The 6,000-nt window shown below is 43.4% G+C and overlaps 1 protein-coding gene across 5 annotated transcripts in view; it reads left to right on the top strand.

Moving 5' to 3' along the window:
* Positions 1–4,156: 4,156 nt before the first annotated feature.
* The window catches only part of Aldh18a1 (aldehyde dehydrogenase 18 family member A1), a 40,691-nt gene continuing 38,847 nt past the window's right edge, over positions 4,157–6,000 (top strand). For 3 of the 5 annotated variants that reach the window (XM_058581157.1, XM_058581156.1, XM_058581155.1), the window contains exon 1: positions 4,157–4,338. The gene's annotated coding sequence lies outside the window, so the exon portion shown is untranslated. The remainder of the gene's footprint in view (positions 4,339–6,000) is intronic. The other 2 variants (XM_046450080.2, XM_046450079.2) reach the window with 1 other exon arrangement.

Below are 6,000 nucleotides of genomic sequence, written 5' to 3'. Positions count from 1 at the left end.
CTAGGACTGGAGAAGCCATTTTCTACCAAATGTTCATTAATGGAGAGTTTATTAAAAGAAAAGGACTTGGGAATGATATTGGCCAAGTTATATGATTACATTGTGTGCATGTACGAATATGTAACAACAAATCCCATCAATATGTACAACTATAATGCACCAATAAAAAAAATGTGGGAAAAAAGGAAGAAAAAGCAGATGTACAAAGAGAAATTTAAACAAGAGACTGAGAAATGGAGGATATATATATATATATATATATATATATATATATATATATATATACACATACATACATATATATACATATATATATATATATATATATATATATATTTCCTAATTTTCTAAATCCTTGTCCTTGCCCCTGTGAGACCCAAGTTTACCCTCTTCCCTTGGAGACTATCAGTTACTTCTTCTAATAAATTGCCTTGTTGGAATGAGTTTCTGTTCTTTACAATTAATGTGAGGCTAAGAGAACTGAAACCCATTGGTGTGAATATACTATGTATACAACCAGAGATATGAAAAATTGTGCTCTATATATGTAATAAGAATTTGCATTCTGCTGTCATATATAAATTTAAAAATTTACATTAAAAAAGAGAACTGAAGCCTAACAGAACTTAAAGACAGCATCTAAAGAATCATCCCTCAATCCTGCATTCTTATAGCCCAATCCTTAATGTCCCACTTCCTATGTGACTTTCTGGCCATGTCTACCCTTATTTCTATTTGCTGAGACAAGAAGTTAAATCCCTCCAGTCAGAAAGAATCTGTCTTTTTATCATATGCAGGAAAGATACCATAGTTGAATTACTCTCTTGACTTCTGTGATGAGACAAACTAGCTCATGTGTCTGGTATTTGATTTTTCCCAATCCACAGCCACATATCCCATTTCTTTAATACAAGTAGTAAAATAGTAATGGAAATATCAGTAATAATTAAAATAGAAAATGTCTGTGGAGCATTAAGGATTTTTATATTTGACACTCTATTTAACAACTGTATGAGACGGACAAAGATGATGTTATTAGCCCTTCTTTCTTTTTTCAGTGCTGGAGATCAAACCCAGAGCCTTATGTCCAAGACCACTTTCTTATTTGAGAAAATTAAACCAAAACAAATTAAATTTATTCACTCATCAAATATTGAATATTTCTTATGTCCCAGGAATATACTTCCTTGCTCCTAGGGACTTACAATTCTAGCAGGGAAGGCAGACAAGTAATTACCATAAGATGCTGTGTGGGTTAAGAAAAGAACCAGAACAAGCCTTCTAACATGGAGAAAATCCTATTCCCTTAGCTCTAACTATACCCACAGTTACCTAATTTGCCCAAATTACATGATGAGAATCTTAAAAGAAAAGCCAAGGTACCAGATGTAACTTATGTGAGGACAGTTTTACTTCTTTTACTTTTTTTTCCCTACATCAAACCCCAAATGCTCAAAATTTAACATGTTCCATGCTTTCTTCCTGTTATCAAACTCAGGTTCTTGGATCCAGAGTTGTAGAAATGAGCACTGGGTCCAGAAAGAATTTGAAGCACAGACAAGACTTTCTCTGAGAGACTTCTGCTCCCACCAGAAGATAGGCAGCACCCAGGGGACAGGAATCCCATACTGACCCAAGCAAAGAACAAAAGGGAATAGTTTTTGTGGCATCTCTGGGATGGCAGAACCTGGCCTCTTGTTGTCATCGCAGGTTCAGGTGGGATTTCAGTCATGCCTGCACTGTTCTCCATCATGCTTCTTTGTGTATTACATGTCACATTACGATGGGGTTTTTTGTTTGGTTGGTTGGTTTTTTTGATACCAGGGATTGAACTCAGGGGCATGGAAATACTGAGCCACATCCCCAGACCTATTTTATATTTTATTTAGAGCCGGGGTCTCACTGAGTTGCCCAGTGCCTTGCCGTTACTGAGGCTGGCTTTGAACTTGGGATCCTCCCACCTCAGCCTTCAGAGCTGGGATTACAGACATGTGCCACCATGCCCAGCCCTCATTACCATCTCAATTCTCTACCTAGTGATGTGTGTTTTAGTGTGTTAATAATGTAAAGGTAACTATGATTACTTGGTGACTACTCTATGCATGCATTTAACAAGTTGCCCCTTATCATCTGGTAAACTCTCTGACATTAATATTTTCAGAATAGCACACTTTGTCTGGCATTAGCTGGCATTTCTGCAGACCATAGTCTCAGAAATGGAGCTGGCTTTCCAGCTTCCCACCTCCTGGCATGTAATCTCACCCGTATAGTCTTGAAGACTGGCTCATCTTTTAACTCCTAATTTTCTGATATGGCTGTTAATCCAGGAAGACTGAGAGCTAGCTAGACTGTCATATTTTTCCTGAAAGGTGTTCATCTCTAACTCCTAAGGGCTCCTATTCTTGGTGGGGGGGCCCTGACTGTGCCAACCCCTTACCCCAAAGAAATGCTTCCTTCATCTATTTTCTGACTCATTTCATCACAGCATCATCAGCTTCCCAAGTACTCCTCTGCTCACTCTCCCCCTTCAAGTAGTAAGTGTTGTCAGTTCTTCCTCTTTCTTGCTCCCATACCCACTGACTGGGGCCTTTTGTCCAGCCATCATTTCTTCCCTGGGCCTTATCAATAGGTTAACCAACCTCCTAGCTTCCACCCTTTTACTGATTTCTGACACGAAAATCTTATCATATCATTCCACGACTTTGAAAGTTTTGGTACTCTGTCTTTGAGGATCAAAAAATTTCAGAATCTTTAACTTGGCTCAGAAAACCCATTTGCAAGGTGGGCTCCCTGCCAGGCCTCTTCTGTCCCATCCCACAGGCAGCCTCTTTTCAAAGAGCGCTCCTGCATATTCCATTCCCTCTTCTTATGTTCATGTTCCCCTTTTCTCTCTGGGTGAACTATTTACTTCTTGTCCTTCAAAGCACAGTTCAAATGACAAATCTTTTAAAAGCTATACCTGAATCTCTGGGCATCCACTTCTCTAGTGTTCATCACATTGTGTTGTAATGATTTGCTCATACATTTGTCTCTCCCATAAGACAAGTGAACCCATCTAAGGTAGGGGACAATGTTTTCCTCAACACCCAGGGGAATGCCTGGCAAATAAAGTAGTTGTCAGTCCATTTTGTGCAGCTTTAAAAGAATGTCAAAGACTGGGAATTTTATTTTGTAAAATGGAAACTTATTCTCACAGCTCTAGAGGCAAGAAAGTCCAAAGTCAAAGCCCTGACATCTGGTGAAGAACTTCTTATTTGTCCTCACATGACCGAATGCAGAAAGACAAGCCAGGGTGTCATAACATGGTTGAAGATCAGAAGAGGGCAAACTCACTCCTGCAAAACTTACCTATAATGCCTTTAACCAATTTATGAGTTCAGATCCCCTTCTAACCTAAGACCTTTCATTAGGTTTCACTTCCCAATACTGCCGCATGGAGGATTAAATTTCCAACATATGAAATTTGAGGAATTGAATTGAGGTGACAGAAGTAGCCAATGTTTAATGAATGAAAAAAAGATGTAAATAGACTCAGTCTTATTGTCAGGACTATAAAAACACAAGGCATCAACCTCCAATGAAAAACTCGGCACCCTCAACTATGCAGGGATGTTCTCTGAAGAAAACACACAGAAGGTAGGCAAAGAGGAGAGAAACCCTCTACTCTAAGGTTTGTATTCATCTTTGGAATGATTCCGATCATCAGAGATTACTCTATTTTAAAAGGCAATATTCTTACCTTTACCTTTGCTGAAAGAGTTAGGTTGACATTAATAGGAAAACGTCCAGATACTCAGGTGGATAATCGTTTAATTGTAGTGCCAAAATTTACCCATTTAAACAGCCAAACTTTGTATGCCCTCCTCTGTAAATTAATCCGAACTATTTCCGAGGTAAGGGTGGGATATAAATGATCAACACTGACAGCAGCTGAGGATGCTAAGCACCTTTGCTACCTCTGGAAGGGCTGGCTGGGGCTGCTCTTGACAGGTGGGGGACCCATCCCTCTCGGAGGACGTGGAGGTTTTCCGGCGCCCGGAGCCCCGCCCACCACCGCCCGGGTCTGCCTGGGCCTGAGGCTGGGTCGGGGGCGGGATCCGCCACGTGAAGCGCCTGCCGGATTCTCGGAAGGCGCCTGCGCAGTTACCGCAGCGCAGCTCCGGGGTGGCCTGTCACCCTACGTCAATAGCGGAGGCCCCACGGCCCGGGTTTACTCCAACGCTGCTGACCTGCTGACGTAACTTTATCGTGCGGGGCGCAGACGGAAGAAAAAGGAGTAGGAGCGTGGGGCTGCATCAGACCCAGGGGAGTGCGGGCCTGGCGGCTTTGGCCAAGCAGGTAAGCATTGTCCTGCGGGGACTGCAGGCACCGTGGTCTCTGCGGAGGCGGGTGAGCGCCGGGCCAAGGCGGGAGGAGTGTGCGGGCCACCCAGCGGGGATGTGGCCGCTGGCCTGGTGGGGACGGGGGCCAGGCCTGGCAGGGGTCGGCGGGCCGGTGCAGGCGGGCGCAGACTGAGAGAGAGTGGGGTAGCTGGGCCGCCCTGAGCGCGCTGCAGGGCTCGCGCACGCGTCCATATGCTGGGGGGCGGCGACCTGAGGTTTACTGATGGCTCTGGGCCCCCCCCAACCTCCGGGCAATCGCACGAGTAATGGGCTAGAAGAATCTGCAAGCCCCTTCTCAGCCCCAGAGTTCGGAAGCAGTTTCCACTGCACCTGGCTGACGATTGTGGTGTAATAGGTTTGTAACAGGCAGGGGCCTGTGTCTGCAGTTCGCAGTGGGCCCACCTGGGCATTCGGGAACGTCTCTGGAGCCTGGGATTAGCTCAAAAGAGCCTTTTGCAATATGCCATATGGTGTTTGATTTTTCTTTCTAGCACATTAGGTCACACCTGAATTCCCCACCCCCACCCCACGTACCTTACCTCTTCCCCTGTCATTATCTTCTGCCCTCTGAGGTGGTGAGATTTATCTTTGGGCCTTTGTCTTTGTGTAGGGGTGAGCCATGTACTGAGCATGTGTTGCTTGGGTGAAGTTTGTTGGGACTGAAGTTCAGTTTTCTGTCTACATCAGTAAGATAAGGGCTTTCTGTTTAGAATATGTAGAGAGGTTCTTGAGAAATGTCCAGAGGCAAAACGTGGAAACTTTTGCACCTGACGACATTGAGTCTAGACACAGTGTGCACAGTCGGACACACACACACACGCACACACACACACCCTTCCTTTGCTCCCAAGGATCAGCTTTCTGCTTTTTGGGGAGTGATAAATTCTAGCAGGATGAACAGTCCATTGCAATCAGGGAACTCAGTAGGAGACAAGTGGTACAGGGGAACAGGCCAGGTGGCCTGGTTGCTAGGTCAGTCCTCAACAGGTAAATTAATGGACCTTTCAGAGATTGCAGGTACCTTTGATAAAAGAAGGGTAAACAGTCTGCAAATATGTGTGTATCATATCCATCAGTGATAATTGACTTCTTTGTGCCTGTGATAGGTCCTGAAGAAAATAAAAGAAGAAAAGTTTGAGAGACATGTTAGTGCCTAAAAGACAGGAGGAGGAAGACTGATATGTATTGGTCATCTGTTATGATCAAGTACTTTCCATGCATTATCTCATTGTAACTATTACTGTCCCTCATTTAGCAACAAAGAAATTGAAGCTTAAGATTAAGTACCCTTCAGAATGCACCAGCTTGCAAGCACAGAGCTTGAGCCCAAATCTGTTCACCTTCAAAGTGCATGTTCCCTGTCCTGTTTACCTGGCTGTCAGTGGTGAATTGGGAAAAGCCAATCTGGAGGATTAAATCCAACATGGAAGGCTAGAGTTGCTGGGGAAGTTTTCATGAAGAGGTAGACCTGGAATTTAGTGTCACCATTGAATTTTTTTTTTTTTTTTTTACCCTTTGGCTCTTCATAAGTATTTTGGAGAATTCACACATAAATATTTATTTAGTAAATATTATTGAAGGAATTTATATAGAGGCAAATAGATCATGGGTTCATATC

This window comes from Marmota monax, unplaced genomic scaffold (assembly GCF_021218885.2).
Source record: "Marmota monax isolate L192 unplaced genomic scaffold, Marmota_monax_Labrador192_F-V1.1 WCK01_AAM20220418_F8-fsc00004, whole genome shotgun sequence".
Classification (NCBI taxonomy): domain Eukaryota; kingdom Metazoa; phylum Chordata; class Mammalia; order Rodentia; family Sciuridae; genus Marmota; species Marmota monax.
Note: the sequence above shows the minus strand (reverse complement) of the source record. Positions and strands in the feature narration are given on the sequence as shown.